We start from the raw sequence: 20,398 nt of genomic DNA, 5'->3' as shown, positions 1-20,398 counted from the left end.
GCCGACTCACTTATTAGCTATGGTCTGGTTGTGTATGGGAGAACATTCAAAACATATATAACAGATATAAGAAACTTACAAAAAAGACTGATAAAATTTTTAGTTAGTAAAAGGATTAAGAAAGACTGCGAAAAAGACTATGATAAACTATTTTCCTTATGTAAAATTCTACCCATAGATAAAAAAGTCACATACCTTTTAGGATTAGAGCATTATTACAGTGATATGTACAAATTATTAATTAGTAACAAATATAACACAAGGAGTGTAAGAGAGAAAAAGCTCGTACAGCCAAAAATGAAAAACTATTATGGTAAAAGATGTTCACAGTACCTGGTACCAAAATTATTTAATAAAATTAGCTTATTAAGACAAAGTCCTAAACTAAGTAAATCTATGTTAAAGATCAGACTCAAAGAATATCTTCTAGACTTGCCTTGAATGTATACCTTCTATGTAAATACCTGCCATTGCGAATCTGCTAAGTACCTACCTACCTAGTTTATATTATAGGATAAGTTTGATAGGATAGAAGTGCATGAAAACTGAGCGCGTCTCGCCATCAAACGTAGCAGTTTGGCGAGAATATATAATGTGTAGTACCTAAGTTGTAATTTGAATATATAAATAAAAAAAAAAAAAAAAAAAAACAATACAAATAAGGAAACATTTTTGAAAATATACATATAAAAAAATTGCAGTTGTAAGTATTGTGTAAGTATATTTTAAATATTTTCTAAAATTGTAGTTTTCACTACGTACAGCGCCTTAAATTCTGTCACCTCCTCCCACCCAAATTACTTAAACCACAAATATCTTTCTCTTTCTTGAAAACTATTCTGTTTTTTTATTTTTTTATTTGATACTTCACACAATATAGTGTACATTTTTTAATCATTAAATTACCCAAGTTCCATTAAGTAATGAATACCACAACTCAATGTAGCGCACACATAGTTTCAATGCTGAAGTTGTATCGCAGTGGTTTTTTTAAATAAATAAATAAATAAAAATAAAAAGACATTTATTGCCACAAAAAAAAAAATACACTGAACATAACAAAATACAAAAATAAAAAACAACCGACACGTTACAAATATGTGGCAATAGGCTCAGGCTCAGCATTCACATGCTGCCGGTCGACAACCGGCGGCGCTGATTTTCAGCCTGCGCCCGTCTCGCGGCACGTTTAACACAGTACGGGAAGGGTAAACACACAAAAGTATTTATATATATAAAACAAAAAAAAACAAACCATTAAAAAAAAAAAAAAACACGTAAGGGAGGTTTAAAAAAGAAGAAAAATGGGAGATCTGGCAATTCTGTTCTAAGAGACATTCCTAGCGGGTTCTTGTGGATTTTTTGGGGTAGCATCCATTTCCATCTAGGTTCCAATTTGCACTGAAATTAGCATCCTCCTAATTTTTTCCTTGAAAACTGGGAAAGACATGTTGGTTCGCAGCGGGGGAGGAAGATCATTCCATATCTTAGAGGCACGGAAACGAAAACTTCCTCTAAACCCCACGGACCTATGTTTAGGGATGATAACTTTGTTGGCGTGCATGCTCCGGACACCCCGGTCGCGTCCCGCCCTAGGCCACGTAAACTTGTCATACAAGTATTGCGGTCGTTGTGTATATATTATTTTATGCACCTGAGTCGTCAGGTGCAAATCCCGTCGGGCCGACATATTCAGTATCTGTCTCTCGTTCAAGTAAGGCGTAACGTGCGCGCGCCTGGGCACCCCAAAGCAAAATCTCATGCACGCATTTTGAACACGCTGAATAGCTCGCGCCGACTTTGCCAAGAGTCGAGGCCCGTACACCGTATCACAGTAGTTGAACTGAGAGAGAACCAAGGCCTCAACTAGTAACTTACGCACCTCTTCGGACAAATACTGTCTCAGAGAGTAGAGGACTCTCAGTCTGTAGAAGGCACTTCTTATTTTTAAGTTTACGTGTTCGACATAACGCAACTCGCTATCCATCACAAGACCTAAGTTTCTGGCTACATCAACTCTTTCAATAGATTCCTGATCCAGTTCTATCCCTGGATCCATTTCCTTAAGTTTCTTGCACTGATCTTTTGTGCCCAGTATCATATACTTTGTCTTGGATGGATTCAGTACAAGTGCGTTTTTTAGCGACCACTGATATATGGCGCTCAGATCCTCTTTGACCAGGCGTTCCGCAGCTTATCGATTTCCACAATTTTCATATGTCACAAATCTGTTTTTAACCTACCTATCTTAACCCATTTTCCAAGATTATACGTAAAAAATATCCTGAAATAGCGCAAATGACATATTTATAATAATATCATCCCATATCATCAACGCCATAATATTAATTATTGCCATCCCCAAAATCTGCCGGGAGATAGATTTGTCATAGTCAGCAGGGCTACTACGAAACTCGAAGTTCGTGTAGTAGTGCGGTCCCTCTCGCTCTCGTATTAAATAGTATAAGTGTCAGAGGGACCGCACGACACGAACTTCGAGTTTCGAGTTTCGTAGTAGCCCTCCAGGAGTTGTGCAGACAGTTAATTTCTTATTTATCTTTTGGTGTGGTGCGCCACGGAGACCATATCTCTGCCCTAATACGCAAGAGCAACAAAGCTTTTTACTCAAGGCTCAGCAATACTTGTGTAGCAATCATTGTGTAGAATATCCAATAATTACAATGTTTCTCCATTGCTAATACGCTGACCTGTTTTTACTTCATTCAATGACGCCCAATGGCCCGGAATTCACAACACCCGCAGACCCGGGAACCGCCCCAATGGAGTTACTGGCCCTGCTGATTGATTAAAACGGAACATTAACATTTAAGCCCCGTAAATACACACACTTAGTGTAATGAGCAGCGCGGCGCGGCGGCGGGAGAGCACTGGACGCGGGTAGTTGGTCGCAAGCGGAGTACCTACAGCACGGCCGGGCAAGTAGCTCGGGCCTCAAGGACAGCATACGATTAGCTAGAATATTTGTGAGGAAAGCTAAACCATGTTGCTGCAATGCTTTTAGGGTCAAGTATTTTTCCGGCCTTCTTTCGCTTGAAAAATAAAAATACAACCAAAAGTACTTACCACCAGAAAAAATAATAATTCAGACGCTTTTCTATGATTTCACCTCCCTCCGAGGCATCATCAGTGGATGTGGACACTCCGACAGTCAGTTGAATAATGACCTAAACCTACTAGCGGAAGAACAAAGTAAAAAGTTATAGTTCACTGATACATCATCATCATCATCGTGCTGAACAAAAAGGCCTCCCGCTCTCACTGATACGGCTCCCCTTTAGGTACAGGTACCTCTGCATAGTAACGCCTGTATCAATCAATTATTCATAAATTTATCTACATGAGTTCACAAAAAAAAAATCGCTTTCAATATCCAGACACGGTATCAGAAGCTCTAATACACAGTATACAGCTTACATTACTCGAGCTACGCTGAAATTCAGCAGACATATTCCTTGTGACTTACTCATTTATTTATTTATTTTTAGGTATAAAAATGAGAAGTCACAACTACGGCGATATATAGACTAGTGAATATTTGATGTTAAACGTTCTGTAATGGCTGACGTACTCATACGGTGTAACCGCGCTACGTGCCTCAACCCTCTCAGACGCGGTAGAGCTATATACTCGTAGAGCGAGTGTGGTGAGCCGTGTTTTTCCAGATGATTGCTGGTCGCGCCGCGGCCGTCCCGCGCGAGCCGCTTGCGATGCGCCGCACGCGCCGCGCCGTGCCCGCCCCACCACACAGAAATAAAGCCTGCCTGTAAAGCTGCCTGTCCACTGGAGCGGAGCGAGGCAGCAGAGCAGTGAGCGAGATAAAAATCCACCAATTTGGGCTCCACAGAAACCCAGGACGGGAAAACGTAGTGTAGGGCGTCCTGACGCACGGTGGATGGATGACCTTAAGAGGATCGCTGGCGGCGGATGGATGCGAGGGGCTGAAGACAGAGTGTTGTGGCGCGCCATGGAAGAGGCCTATGTCCAGCAGTGGACTGCTGTAGGCTGATGATGATGATGATGAGAAACCCAGCGTTACTGCACATAATGTGCGGCAACACATGCTGAGTGGAGACCCTTTTTGGTATCCTGCCGTGTCACCAAGTAACATAGTTTAAGTGCTAGTTTTAGTCTTAGTTTTAGGTGGTACTTATGAAGCCAAAATAAATCTTTCTTTCTTTCAATAGAATCGCATAAAATCTCTGCTCTTATTCAGTGGACAGCGAATTGGTAACTAGCTTAAAAATTCATACAAAACCGGCAAGCGAGCGAAAACGCGGAGCGAGGAAGAAGAGCGGAGAAGCAAGGCGATCACACGTCAGGCACTTGCCTTTCAACACCTACGGAAAGATTATGAGCTCTTCCTATTCTAAAACCGGCCACGGTACGGACTAATTACATGCAAGGGATACACACGATGGCGTTTCTATTTCTTCTTAAATATTTGTTCTGTGGCATTCTCACGATTCGGCCGTACCTACAATACCCGGCAGACGCGACCACGCCGCGCGCGTGACCGCTTGCGGAATGCAGAGGGTACACTGGCTTGTCCACACAAACATTGTGATGCAACACTTTTGTAACAAAATTCCAAAAAATATTACCGCTCCTAGGATGCATAAGTGTTCCTAGCCTCTGGAAAAATATAGAAAGTGCATGTTGATTTGGGTATTTGTAACATATATATAAGGAGGAGGATTCATATATAAGGAGCTTGCTACTCTATCGTATTGGGTAACTGTAATGATAGATGTAATGTTTATTAGAAATAAATAAATAAATAAATAATAAATAAATATTATTATGTACCATCAGCCAGCTAAGTGGTCTATCAATTTTTTAACAAGTTCCTATCAAACAAATATGTCGCTAAAGTCGAACTTTCAAGTTGACAGACACGTCAATTGGCATTATTGTTTTATGACATGCAAACGATTATCAACTTTAGGGTGGTAGACCACATATTTGGAAGATGGTGCAAAGTCTAATACCGATCGACATTTAAAGCTGCCGTTCCTCGATTCTTTGGACTACGACTATCGAAAAAAAAAAACAACAAAAATGAAGAATGCGTTTAACCACAATCAACCCTGTTTGTAAGCGAAGACATGGACTAAGACAAAAGGAAATACTACGTACGACAAAACAAGGAATGGAACCTGACATTAAGACCATTTGTATAGAAAAAAACCTTGTTTTTGCAAAAATCTTTATTTTGAATTTAAAGATGAAGCATGCTTCAAAAAACTTCACTTAGCAAATCATTTTAAACACTATAATATATATGTACTTCGTGTGTGTTGTGCCACGGTCAGGGCCGCTTATTTATGCCGCGCCGCGGGCCGCTCTGCCATGCAAATGAGGCTGGACGAGCCGCGTTTATTTATAGCGGGCCCGCGTTGAGGCGCCCTGCCGCGCCCCCGGCGACTTGCCGTTTATTTACTGCGCTGCGGTTACATGCACGTTACATGTATCAACGTTGAAGGGCTTAGTTCACACGATGTCAGTGAAATCATGCCAGTAACATGACGTTGTGGCGCTCGATAGATCACTTGTATGTAACTCGTAATGTATAATAAATAATACTGGCAAGATTTTACGAGCATTGTGTAAATGCGCTTCGAACGCGCTTTCACTGACGCAGAGTAAGTAGAATGGTTATGTATTAACTTAACCTTGTTTTTTCACTACCACACGTGCTAGAAATAAATTGAAAACTGTCACAGATGATTTCTAATTGAGAGGTTTTAAAGGAACATTACTCAATATTTATTGAATAGGAGTACAAATCACCCGTTGAGCAGCTAGCGAGCGAGTGCGCTGTTTATAGCGCAGAATGGACGGTAAATGGCCCGCGCGTGATCGAATCAATGTAGGTACACATCGAATATATCGCGCGCCGCAATCTCGCGGTCCCGTCGGCCGCGCGATCCAATCGCGTGCTTTTAAAGCTGCTTCGACTTTGACTTTGACGCGGGTGCGACGCCGCGACGCCGCGCGTCCCGGGGGAGGCCTTTGACGACGTTCTGTGTTATTTTCATACGCGCCGCAGTGGGCACGATAAATACAGTAAGGGCTAGAGCGGAGAGCCGCACTGCGAATTTTCACCGCGCGATATTTATTCGCGCGAATTATATTCCGTGCTTTACATATAATTTCTTTGCGATTTTTTTACCGCTAGTGCGGATACTCGTATAAGATTCAATGTGTTACAGAATTCCGAGAAAAAAACCGCACGGTGGAAATTCCCAGTGCAGACAGGGCCTAATCGAACCGGCGATTTTCAGGCATGATTTCGATATTTCTGCTGCGACGGAAGTTCGCTGTGGTCCTTTTTTTGTTTCTTTCGTATTTTCTCTATTTGACAAGTTAGTATAAAAAAGGTATTGCCGTATTGTCCACATTTGTGTACTTAGCTTATTAAAATAGACGCTTTTGTTGAAAAAAAAAACTTCACGTTAGTAGGACAGCGTAGTTTGAACGTCGCTAAAGTTTCTTTACTTAAAGTTACTTAAAGTTTTCTTTGTTTTGTTTTCAAAATGTTACACTGATTATTATTAGTATTAAATGTAAAATTATTCATAAACATTAATGTAATATTGATTAGGTATAATTTAATTATCTCCGATTTTATTTATTGTATAATTATTTAAATTCATAAGTAATAAATTTGTATGCTGAAAGGCAAGACATGAAGGACAGGACATGAAATTATTGAAAATCTATATATTCAATTTAACAATTGTATATAGGAACTCATGCTTGACATATAAATTATCTTTATCTTTAGCGGAAGTTAATTTTAGCATCTTAATCCAAATCAATATAGTAATAATGTGAATGTGTATGTCTGTTTGTTTGACGGATTATAATAAAACTTGGTATAGGACATAGGATATTTTTATCTTTTAAAATTGTAGTTAGCAGACGAAGAAGGGAGCAACAGCTAGTTACTATTATATTTTCTGTATGACCGCCGCTGACATAAGCATATAGATACAGCAATAAACCGGATTTACAATGAGCAAGCCATTTTCAGTCCAATGTCGAATAAAATCAAGTGTCTTGCGCTTGCCTCGCTAGGCGGCTCTCTCAGTGGGAACCCTTTGGAACCCTTTGGCCTTTCGTTTTAGTTAATATTGATATTAATATTAAATTTAGGTTAGTGTACTGCATCGCATTGGAGTAGTGTGTCAGCGACCCACTTTGTTTTGCATTTTATATCGCGGGTCAACCGCGGCCCGCGAACCCCCCCCCCCCCTACCGTACCCCCTGGCGTGTCGCGCTCAATGAGCGGCGTCTTCAGGTCAGGTGGAGCACTCGGCCCTGTCCTTACTTAGGGTGTGCTACTGTCGAGGTGAGCGGAAACGAACGAAATGAAGACATACTGAATCGACTAATCACTTTAGCCGAAATCCACATTCGACACGATGTTATTAAATATAATATACTGAAATACTTAATAATCAAAAAAGAGCAAGTGGGTCACCTAGTGATCAGGATGCAACCTTGCATCAGAGGCGTTGCCAGCTTGGTGCCTTCTCTTACCTCATGCACCAGTAATTTCACAAGCTATCTTAGTCTCGACGCCGTACGCCGTAACATAACAGCGCAGACTGCTGCTTGGTAACAGGATTCGTCAGTAAAATGGTGGTGGTGATCCGGACTAACCTTGTACAAGGTCCTACCACCCGCAAGCATTCTAAAGCTTTGATAGATCTCAGTCAGTCAGATCCTTCTACTAATGTAAAGTATTAGCCGGTAACAAAATAGATACGTTTATTTTACATGTACTTAGGCGCAAAAGCTCTTTAACGAATCACTTTTCTATACTAAATACCAGCGCTTTCGGAAAGACTATAATTGCCGAAAAGAATACGCCGCAAGAAACGTGTCAGAAATTCATTTTCTGAAACAAGTTTTACGAGCACGGAATAGATTGTACAGTGTACGTACATTTTTGATCCGGGTGTTGCGTCTAAATTTAACTAAAAACATACCGCATCAAGTATTCATAAAGAGTTATTCCGCTCGCTCAGACAGGCGCAGGGCGACCAAATCGGCGACTAGTGGCCGCTCGCGTATAAAATGCATGAGGCTTGACCCTCCGATATTTCCCCGAGTACGTCGTTCACACCAACTCTAACAAAACTGCAATACGTTTCTAGTGGGGCGGTGTAAATGCCGGCCGCGGTGATAAACCTCCCGCAGAATCCGGGGCGCGAGTTGCCAAGTGCTTCAATCAAACACCGTTGTATATTAAATTTAGAGTGTGATTTGTAGAATTGTAGACTTCCTTGGAAGTTAACTTTGCCGCTAAGTGATTGGATGGGGCCCAACTTATTGAAATGCAACCTCTGGCATTAAAGCTTGAGTTACAGCGCGGCGCGCGGCTCGGAGCGCCGCCGGTATTCCCCGCGCGGTAATAAGGGTCTTTTGAAAGGTGTGAAAAATAGCCTACGCATTTACAGGCCCCTCGGTATTTGTCTCTTTCTAACTAATAATCGTAAGTGCGTTAGGAAAATTGGTGCAGCACGTTATACGTATAATTTATAAGTACATTGGCACCGAGCCGAGCTGTAAGTTCTTTTTTTTGTTAAATTGTTTTTATGAATTATTGTCATTGGTTGTTTAGTAAAAATATTTTATTCACTAATAGTGTAAATTCTGCTTCAAATTTTGATGATTCATGGGTGAATGTGAAAATCACATTAAACGTATTTTTAACAGAATGCAGGCTTTCCTCTTCTCGTAGAAAATGTCAAAGTTTATTTTTTTAATTTGAAGCTAAAGCTGAAGGTTTTCAGGTAAACGCGTAGTTCCCGCATCAAAGTGCGTACATATTGCTTTGAACAGCCGTATTGTTCGTGTTTCAGTCTCGAGTGTATTTGCTCAGGAATGCACAAGTTCGTTATTACGTTTGTACGCCGCAGACCCCAGCACTTGCTAGCTACGGCAAAACAGTTTTGCTTCAAAGCTCCGTTAGCCAAACTGCGAAGGGATAATTATGGCCTACAGATGCTACGAAAAATCCTAACGATCAGACTGCACTGTTCATTGGGTACCGTTTATCATATCGTGTGTTTGAGAAAACTGTACAGTATTGTACATTTTTTTAAGGTAGTATTTAAACGCACATCAAAAACAGTCCTTTATTATCAAAAAAAAATCCGAATTCACATCAAAATTACTAATTGCACAGCAAAACACTCCACACAAAATATTACGTAATAAACTGCAAATTATATTCGTGGCGTACCACTATTTATCTTAAATTAAAGCTTTTTTATTATTGCACAGCTAATAATGACTAACGCACCTCATTGCAAAGAACTGAATTTCACAATGTCAAGGACTTTAATCCCTGACCCACACCCACCACGAAACCATTTTACAGTGAACGTCATAACTGACATCGCATTAATTAACAAAGAAAATCGTAATGACTTTTCCTTTGAAAAGGTTCCGCAGTGGGTCAGGAATTAAAGTCCTTGACTGTACAACAGCGCAGTGAAAAGAAATACGGTTTTTTTTTACAAAGAGCTTATAAAAAATAGGAGTAACATTTGTCGCAGACCGTAGTTTCCCGTTATTCCCGAACAGATAAATCTCGGCCCGATTTGTGAGACGACAGCGTCCGCGCTAACCTGCGCCGTATATTACAAAGCAGGGGGGCGTCTGACAGTGATGCCAGAGCTGTGGTAAAATCCACAGATCTACGAAATTTAAATCTATAGAAACTATTGAGGAATGTACGAAATATCAGACTATTTTCATAAAAAAATACTAATTATAATAAGTAATAATTTAATTAATTTAATCAGACAATTACATCCACTTTGTTAGTAAAAAAACATACAAATAACTTATCAATCTATTGTTAGTAAAGTTATAGTTAAATTAATATAAAAATTATTATAGTTTATTAAATATAAACTATTTCAGCAGATACCTAGGTTAATTTGATTGAACTCTCGTAATATTATTACTGATTCTGTGCTCTCGTGTAAAGATTAATTTCAGAATTTTCGATTCGATACCACGTAAATAATAAGCACTGATTTATAACGTAAATAAAAATACTCAAATACCGCACTAAAAAAACCAGAAAAATAAAAATATTCACAAGTTTACAACAATCCACAAAATCGCTACACAGATTTACAAAAATCTGTACTGGCAACACTGGGCAAGCTGAGAGACGTTTATATATAACCACGTCGTTTAGCCATTGTCATCACGATCTCTTTAAAATATTTGTATTTGTATTAACGTATTTGGAACTCTTTGATTCGATGACCATTGTGTTTATAATTATTAAGTTGTTCGAGCTGTTTTTGTTTGTCTGTCTGGAATTGTGTTTCGGTTGAGCTCATTCATCAGATATCCCGCGGAGTTGATTCACAATGGACGTGTCTGCTGTCTGGTGACGTTAACTGAGCTTATTGTTGTGTGAATCAACTCACGCGTGGAGCAGTTAACACTGATAAGGAAAGCTGTGTACGCTTGTGACTAAATTATGACAAGGAAGAGTAGAAAAAAGGAACAATATTTATAGATAGTAAGATCTTGTACAAAGCTCTCCCTGGTCGTTACCACAAATAACTCTATCGTGCTTAGAACAGCACTGCTATGTTCTGGCGTGGAAAGTGAGACGAGGTACTCTGTCGCCTCTAGACCTCTAGGCTAGTAACGTAAGCAGTAACGGTATCTACAAACCGTGGAGCCGTGTAATAATACATAAGGGATCCCTGTATTTTATTATAATAATTGTGTCTGTGTTTCACCGGTGGTTTTCATTTAAAAATGTGACATTTAAGAAGAAAAGGCGTCTCATTTTAATTACTCGTTCATTATGATCATACACTTAACACGATAAAGTCTTCGGTTAGGTAAATGAATTAACCTTCTTAGTTTTTTAGGGTTCCGTAGCCAAAATGGCAAAAACGCAAACCCTTATAGTTTCGCCATGTCTGTCTGTCTGTCTATCTGTCCGTCCGTGGCTTTGCTCAGGGACTGTCAATGCTAGAAAGCTGTAATTTTGCATGGATATAATATGTAAACTATGCCGACAAAATGGTACAATAAGAAACACAAAAAAAAACTGAACTGAAAAAACCCTGTAGTGTGGGGTATCGTTGGATAGGTCTTTTAAAACCGATTTTTCGATTCAGTGCTTTGTTTACGAAATATTCAACTGAAAAGTGAAATTTTTCGCATTAAAATCGAGCGTTCCGCCCCCCCTTTAAAATCTAAACCGGTAGGTGGAAAAATTAAAAAAAAATCAGGATGGTAGTAAGTACATCAAAATTTCAAAGAAAACTATAACGGCTAAGTTTGCTTGAGAATTATTATTATTAGTAGTTTATATTTAGAGTTTCTAGAGTTTATAGTTTATTATTAGAGTAAATAGCAGCCTAAGGTATAAAATATACCTAAACTTGGAATACTCCGAACAAAATACGAAATCCGTAGAAAACTATTACTTAATTGTTTCGTAATGGCTACGGAACCCTACTTTGGGCGTGTCCGACACGCTCTTGGGCGTTTTTTTTAACTCTTACAATTATACAACAGAAGTATTAATCGACAGTTCGAAATACGAAAGCTTCGCGCTCTATAGGTATTACGATGTTGGCGCCCGCAACCCGCAACCCACGACCGCAACCAGGGCGCGCGACCCACTGCTCTATTCTGCTTATACAACAAATAGATACGCAGTGGGTTGCACGACCAGAGGCCGTATTGCCTTACGTTTTTTATGCTCGCGATCGCCATCAAATGACAGTTTTTGTATGCGAAACGTTAAGCATGGCGGGCTCTGGTCGCGGTCGCGGTTGCCAATATCGGAAATAGTTAATTACTGTTACTACACTTTGCACATAAATGAGCTTGAGCTTACATTATTATTTACGGCGGTTTCATCGTCGCTAGTAGGGACTAAAGCCGCGTCCTATTCTCAAACCCTCGCATACTGCTGTAGCTCTACTTCTTTCTCTATTATTCGTCATAATATCATTTGTCAACTGTCACGATAAATTATCAAGAAATGGTTGACACAAAAAGAGCGAACTTCGAATGTCGTTTGCAATCCTATTGCTGGTAATATGTAAATAAAATGTTCAGCGACATCGCGGGACCGGTTTCGTTTTTCCACGGATTTTTCCATCAAATCTCCGTTTATCAAATAACCCCCGTAATGCCGGAGGCTGAAAACGAACAGGAAAAAATAGTTCATGGGAAAACGACGTTGGGGCCGCGGCCCGCAGCGGCCCCGCCGCGCCATCCCTCACAAAATGCGGTGGCAGGTGCATTTGTAGTAACTTGTAATTCTGTGAGATGGCATTGTCGTGTGTAATACCGGACGGGTGATATTTTCACAAGACGCGACTCAACGGACGAGCTTCGACTTGGCGCAAAGAAAAATGCTTTATTCCAGCCGAAAATAAATCTACACTGACAAGACTGAATTTTTTGTTAAATGAGAGTTTTATGAAAGTGTTTCAACATTGTTGTTTCGTAAACTAAATTTGCTTCTGATTTTTACTTTTGATAGAATTCCGTCGAATGAAATTGAAAGAAAACACTTTGCAGAGCGTCTGCGGACACGTAGGGCCCGGCTAGTTACTTGCCCATTCTGATTATTACTATTTCGTTATGTAAGTAGGTATTATACTATTTTTAGAAGTCTGTGTGTTAAAATCAAAAATGGAACTTTGTCGTTGTCCTTCTGTATTTTTTTGTATTAATCTTTTTTTTTAACTAAGTGTCAAGTCAACATTACTTCTAGCTGTGCTTTGTTTGGAAAATACTTATCTTTTTTAGGGTTCCGGAGCCAAAATGGCAAAAACGGAACCCTTATAGTTTCGCCATGTCTGTCTGTCTGTATGTCTGTATGTCTGTCCGTCCGCGGCTTTGCTCAGGGACTATCAATGCTAGAAAGCTGTAATTTTGCACGGATATATAAGTAAACTATGCCGACAAAATGGTACAATTAAAAATTCAAAAATAATTTTTTTAGGGTACCTCCCACAGGCGTAAAGTGGGGGTAATTTTTTTTCTCACCCAACCCTATAGTGTGGGGTATCGTTGAATAGGTCTTATAAAACCATTAGTGGGTTGCTAAGACGATTTTTCGATCCAGTGATCTGTTTGCGAAATATTCAACTTTAAAGTGCAAATTTTCATAAAAATCGAGCGTCCCCCCCCCCTCTAAAATCTAAACCAGTGAGTGGAAAAATTTGAAAAAAATCAGGATGGTAGTAAGTATATCAAACTTTCAAGGAAAACTATAACGGCTAAGTTTGCTTGAGAATTATTAGTAGTTTATGAGTAAAGTATGAAATATACCTAAACTTGGAAGATTCCGTATAAAATACGAAATCCTTAGAAAATATTACTTATTTTTTTCGTAATGGCTACGGAACCCTATTTTGGGCGTGTCTGAAACGCTCTTGGCCGGTTTTTTATTCGACTGGACGGCAAACGAGCAAGTGGGTCTCCTGGGGATTTTAATGCAAACTTTTTTTCTGGCTACACTTTTGTTGACTGCACTTGCATTCGATTATAAAATCAACCTGCAAGACTTTAAAATGGTTCACAAGAGCTTGCATGAATAAATTTAATGAAAATAATGTCACTTGTCTTTATCATTAGGTACTGTCCCGTTCTTATACAGGGGCCTTGATTTTGTAAACATTATAAGTATAATTTATATTTTTTTTTCATCACTATCCCAGCCTGTATATGCGTACATCATACGTCCCACTTCTGAGCACAAGCCTCATCTCCGAATGAGAGTTTTTTTGGTTTTGTTTAATCGTACTTATACTTGCCTCGTACACATTAGTCGAGTTAGGTAATGAAGCAGCAGAAGTGGATGAGCGGGTACGGTGCGCAAAATGATTTACACACGTATCTACTGCCAAGGGAATAAGAAAATGTTTAAATAGATCATTTTGAGCACCACAAAATTTCTACTTCTGCTGCTGACTGTAGTCAGCCTCCTCCTCCTCCCAGGATTAGCCTCTTTGTCCAAATGACGGATTCAATAAGCGCATTCCTGCGCGGACGAGGGTCTCCGCTGGAATGCGGCACTCGTTTGACGCGGGCGCTGCCGGCATCACCCCCCCCAAACTGAAGCCTAATAATAGCACTTTAGCCGTTCAACTGGAGAACGAAGAATCTGCTTGCAGCCGCTTAACATCTTAACAGGGAGCCTTGTGTTCATACGAGCGAGAAGGAATCTAAGAAGTGCACCTCTGTTTATCTTTAACTCTTCAATTACATTTTGGATCAATAGGTACCTAAATACATAAAATTTAAATTAACAAAAATTTAAAGTCGAATGTGTATATAAACCCATATTTATTTATGTTCGGTTCATTATTGTCAGGATAAGGTTTGTGTTAGCCTGTAGTCCCACAAAAAATAATAATAAATAAAAAAACTTAAAAAAAAACAGTTTTTTACCCAAACGGGGGTCAAGCTACGGAAAACCAGGTAGTATAATATTATAATTAAAAAAATCTATGGGTACAGTATTATAGTACGATTGTTTATTTTTATATCTTTGTTTGCCTACAACTTTAGAGTATTTAATGGTTCAATCAATTCCATTTTATTTTACATTCCAGCATTTACCTTCTTTGATCTTCAAACGGTATGTTTACATTATAAATCTAGGGATATTTCCTTACTAATGTTGTGAAGGTAATGGTGTGAGTGGTGAGCTTGTCAGCTCATACGCAGTTATTTTCGCTCGGCGCTGAATGCCGAGTTAAGTTTATGGCCCGGTGCCCTATGCCGGTGCCTATCCATTGCACCGGCGCTAAGCAGCTTTGCGGGGCAATGTGGCGGCACTGTGCAGGCCCGTGCAAAATTGAACTTCGTGTCTTGCCGTCCCGCTCACGCTAATATTATTCACTACGAGAGTGAGACGGTACGATACGAACTTCGATTTTCGAATTTTGTAGTAGCCCCCTGTTCATTTGTGCCGTCGTGCATATTGCATTACGGCGGCGACACGTTTTATTGCGTTGAGTGAGTGAGTGAGCTGATCCGGCCGAGAGGCGGCTCAATGTTATGATAAGTAGTCGTCGCGAGCGTTCGTGGTACACTTGTGCACGTCACTTACGGACTTTTTTGTGCTCAGTGTTATGACATAGTTTTTGTGCAGGGTACGTATTATAATGTATAAATTTAAAATACATATCGGTTGAAATACATACAGTTGAAATACCGAAAATTATAAAATATAATGCATCAAAATACATAAAGTTATTTGACATAAGTTCTAAACGCATAAGCTTGAAATGCATAGTGGTCAAAATATATAATGGTTACAACGCATAATGGTTCTTAGTCATATGGCACAAAATGCATATTTTCATAATGTATACGTTCAAAATCTATACAGTATGTTTTCTATAATGGTTCTAGACACTGAATTTTCGCAATTAGAAATGCATATAAGTATTACAATTCTGGCACTTGTTTTGGTCATAGTTGAACCTAACACGCTCCTCCTCGCTACGCTCGTCGTCGCACCTAAAGTTACTATTCAATTATTGATCAGACTTTAGTTTAAAATGCAAGGTCTTGTTAGACAATACCGATTACGATCAGTCGGTATCTTATAGGTTAGGTTAGGTTAGAGTTTTGTCCAGGCGCGAAGCGCCTTTACTACCCTGAATAGGAGCTCCGCGAAGCGGAGCTCCGTCGACTTGTCTTACAGTCCTTAATTTTTCAGAATTTTACATGTAAATACAACCTAAGTAGACTGGAGATGAAGATGAACCTAGGCATTATATAGTATGTATTTTGACCATTATGAAAAACGTACTATAGGAATTTTAATTGTTATTTCTTTCAACTATTATATATTCTGATTGTATATATTCTGAACATATACATTGTGAACTTAGTCATTTTAATTTTATGTATTTCGACCAGTATGAAAAACGTGCTTTATGAATTTTGATTAATATTTATTTAAACGATTATATTTTTCAATTTTCGTTATTTCAACTGTATGTTTCAACCGATATGTATTTTAAATTTATACGTTATAATACGTACCCTTTTGTGCGAGTTGTGCATTATTTGATGTAAGCACTAGCCGTTACCCGCGATTCGTCCGCGTAGAATTCGGTTTTCACTATTCGCTGGAACTTTGAAATATTTCTGAGATAAAAACTATCCTATGTCGTCGGGACTCAAACTACCTGTATACCGAATTTGACCTAAATCGGTTCAGCGGCTTAGACGTGATGAAGTAACAAACAAACAAACAAGTAAACAAACAAACAGACTTACAAACTTTCGCATTTATTACATTAGCGGGATCTGGGTACGGTCAACGACTTTAACTCATGGTGGCCCATGGAGCCTTTTCAAAGGACAAGTCATTACGATTTTCGTTGTTAATTAATGCGATGTCACTAAATGACGTTTACTGTGAAATAGTTCCATATGGTGGATCATGAGTTAAGTCCTTGACCATACATTAGAATAGCACTTGCATAAAGTGTTGGTTGAAGTACAAACCGAGTACTTACTGTTTAATCAAGTTTCTAACACTACTTTTAGAAGGGCATAATAAATACTCCAGAGACATTCTTTGTGTCAAGCTCTGGTTTTTTTAAATAATGCTGGAGTCTTGCGTTTGTTGAACACCACAATATTATAGTTGGCAATATATAAAACAGGATATCAGAGTTTTATGCTTTAATCTGTACGCCATTTCACATTAAGCAAATGAATTTCAAACTAAACAAATGGATTACAGATATTTTGAACTAAATTTCGATATTTGAATTACCTTTTTTACCCGTGTGGTGTCGGGTTAGATTAACACCTCTCCATTTTTTCCGTGGATGTCGTAAGAGGCGACTGAGCGACAGGCTAGCAACCTGTCACTATTTTGTACCGTTTTTGTCAAACTTAAAACCTAAAATTGCTAAGTGGCTCCGAAGCGGTAGCGTTTTGTGCGCTCTGCCTACCCCATTTCCCCTCCCCCTTCTCCCCCTCCATCCTCACCCATTAGCCCCCTTTTAGGCCGGCAACGCACCCGCAGTCCTAATAATGCTGTAGGCGTCCATGGACGGCGGTAATTAGGTACTTACCTTACTTGCTTAGGTATAAAAAACCTGATAGTGACGTCCAATTAGGCCAATTACCGTCGACAAAGGTCTCAATTTACCAGTGGAGGCCGTGGCTCCCGTTTGATGACGCTCCAGTTTCCGTCGTGTGGCGCGGTTTGCGTATCCGTGGGGGGAGGGGGGAGGGGGTAATTAATACCGCACAGCTAACACAGCACGGCCCGCGGCCCACGCTGACTGAGCCCTGCGTAAGGCCTTCCGCATACAAGGCTACGCTAAACTTCTATCTACCTGTCGATTTTAGTTTAGCAGTCATAGAACTTTGTACTTATCGTAGTTTACGCACTATTTAGATCCGATTTCACCATTCAATTTCAAGCTGACTTGCACAGATCCGTTCAGGGATAAGCCTGTTTTTGTGTAACCTTTGTGTAATTTTCTTTTTGTACAATAAAGCATAAACAAACAAACAATTAATTCTACGACTAGGTACAGTCAACAGCACCAATATCTAACACAACAAGCGTGCATAAATATCTGATACGACTCTATTTCTAGGGTCGGAAGGACGTGTCAGATATTTTTGCACGCTCCGCTGTGGCAGATATTAATGCGGTGACTGTACTCCAGTCCGTATTTTTACGGATTCGGGTCGGATTCGAATCGTTGTAGTGCGTAACCGCTCTTAGCGCCAAAGATGGCTCAGAACACTAGCCTTCACCCGCGGTTTGGCTCCCGTGGACCAGTAGATTCATGGATACCAAAAATTACCTCGTGGTCTAAATTTCCAAGAATACTTGTGCCAAATTTCATGCCTCCATACTTCTTCATCATCATCAACTGATATGGGATGATTCCAAGCCTGTATATGTCCCACTGCTGGGCACAGGCCTCTCAGAATGAGAAGGCATGGGCCGTAGTTCCCACGCGGGCCCAGTACGGATTGGGAACTTCATACTTAGCGGTTGAAAATTCTGCATGAGTTTAAAATCAAATCGTTTATTCTGTAAGTATGCCGCAAAGGGTGCTTCTACATACACGTCACTTTTTTAAACTACCAGTGGTTTCGAAAAGACCATCATTGCCAAGAAGAAAGCGCCGCAAGAAACTTGGCAGAAAGACATTTCGTTCTCCAAGCTAAGGCGATCATACAACCGCGATCATACCGTAAGAGTTAATGGTTCTTGAACACGTGATAGAGGATTTAATATACATAATTATATGGATATAGATAAAATATTGTACTTATGCAACTGTACGTAATTCGGCCTTAAAACACTCATGTGACCTATTATGAAAAGCTACGCCTCGTTTCATAAACCCACACTCGTGTTTTAAGGACCCCTATTACGATACAGTTGCATAAAATACTATCGTTTCGTGGTATTTAAATATTAAAACTTATACAAGCAGCATTGCGGTATCATCAATGATACCTATTTTAATTCAAACCTTCTCTCCAACGTCCATAATCTCGCCGCGGTGCTTCCAGTCGCCGAGGCTGTATTACGATGATATTTACTCACCGGTTCTAAAGCTCAACAATTACTTAACATTTAGTTCCTCACTTACAACAGAACATGGCGAAAGTTAGAATATAATAAGACGAGGTAAGGTTTATATTGCGTTGCATTTCATAAAATCGAGATGTCTGTGTTGAAACGAGAGCGACGGCCTGTAATGAAGTCCTTTCAGATGTCCGCGCCACTTCGCAGATACCCCCCCCCCTCCTCCCTTCTTCTTCTTCTTATACCGCAGATATGTCTAGCGGATTATATTTAACTCCCCTCCGCAGATTGCGATACAGAAAGACTATACAACTACCCGTGAAATCCTTTTTCAGTCCGACCAAGTGGTGCTGCATAAGAACTTTCATTGATTTACAATACAATGGCTTAAAACCGAAAATGCGTGTGCTCGATACAGCTGCCTCCGCTCCACTCCCATCAGTGTAACCATGCCTTTAAGGCCGATGCACACTAGATGCGTGTGCGTGACGTGAGACGCACACGCACCTGCAGGGCTACTACGAAACTCGAAACTCGAAGTTCGTGTCGTGCGGTCCCTCTGACACTTATACTATTTAATACGAGAGCGAGAGGGACGGTACGACACGAACTTCGAGTTTCGATTTTCGTAGTAGCCCTGCTGTAGTAATGTATGAAACTGTATAGAAACTACGCACGTCACGCATCTGGTCTGGCATCTTTCTGTATTATAGAAAGAATGTATGAAACTCACGCACCAATTCCAGCGCCACACGTCACGCGCGTCACGTCATTATATACCGAAACTTCTTTTATATATATAGATGAGATCTCCGGAGTACCTGAGCGCGGCTCACAAAACAGATTGCTTCGCGTCCCCGATTGCCGCTTGTCGCAGTCACGTCGGTTCCCATTCACGGCAGACACTACAGGACTTAATGATTTGTTTGGTTAGCTCAGCTGGCGTTGTTAAGTTCCAACCGAACTATATTCATTACTAGCTATTGCCCGCGGCTTCGCCCCCGTTGTAATTTTTCTAAATTTTCTTCCATAAAAACCTTCTCCTGACAATAATGAACACAAATAAAAAATTATTAGCGAAATCGGTCCAGCCGTTCCCGAGTTTTGCGCTTAGCAACACATTTTACGATTCATTTTTATTTCTACAGAGAGATGGTAAGTTTACGAGAGCCAAGTAAGTATTTGTTATGTATGAGCGTAATCAGGGACTCCTCTGCAGAATGACAAGAGACAAGTAGTCGTTTGCGTATCAGCTGATTTTAGTTGGGCAAAGGTAGTTAGCATTTAAAAAAGTTCAACTGATTCCGTATTTTAAGCAGCGTTGTGGAGAGCATGCGATAAAAACGGTGCGCATACGGTGCGTCACTGCGATTCTGTGCCGTCACCGTTTTTTAAGCAGCGGTGTGGTCGCACCTTTACATTGCAGCGCTCGATTAACTACTTACTACTCGGTCGCTTCACGGCCTCGCAATGTAATGTGATTTGTAAGATTTTTCTTGCAGGTCTAAACTCTGCTTTACGTCGCAATAATAAAAAGTACCTACTATATATTAATGTTGACACACATGTGAGAAGCGACGCGTAGTAAAAATTACTTGCTAAGTTCGTATAAATCTACCAGAAAACTAAGCACTGCTAGCGCGCCTCACGTTTGCTCGCTCTATTTAGAGTTCCGTACCGTTCCATTTACATTGCCAAGCGCCGTATTTCATACCAATGATAAATGCATGTCATAATGCTCTGAACTTATAGGGTAGGTTTATAGAGGGC

This window comes from Choristoneura fumiferana, chromosome 9, assembly GCF_025370935.1.
Source record: "Choristoneura fumiferana chromosome 9, NRCan_CFum_1, whole genome shotgun sequence".
Lineage (NCBI taxonomy): Eukaryota > Metazoa > Arthropoda > Insecta > Lepidoptera > Tortricidae > Choristoneura > Choristoneura fumiferana.
Note: the sequence above shows the minus strand (reverse complement) of the source record.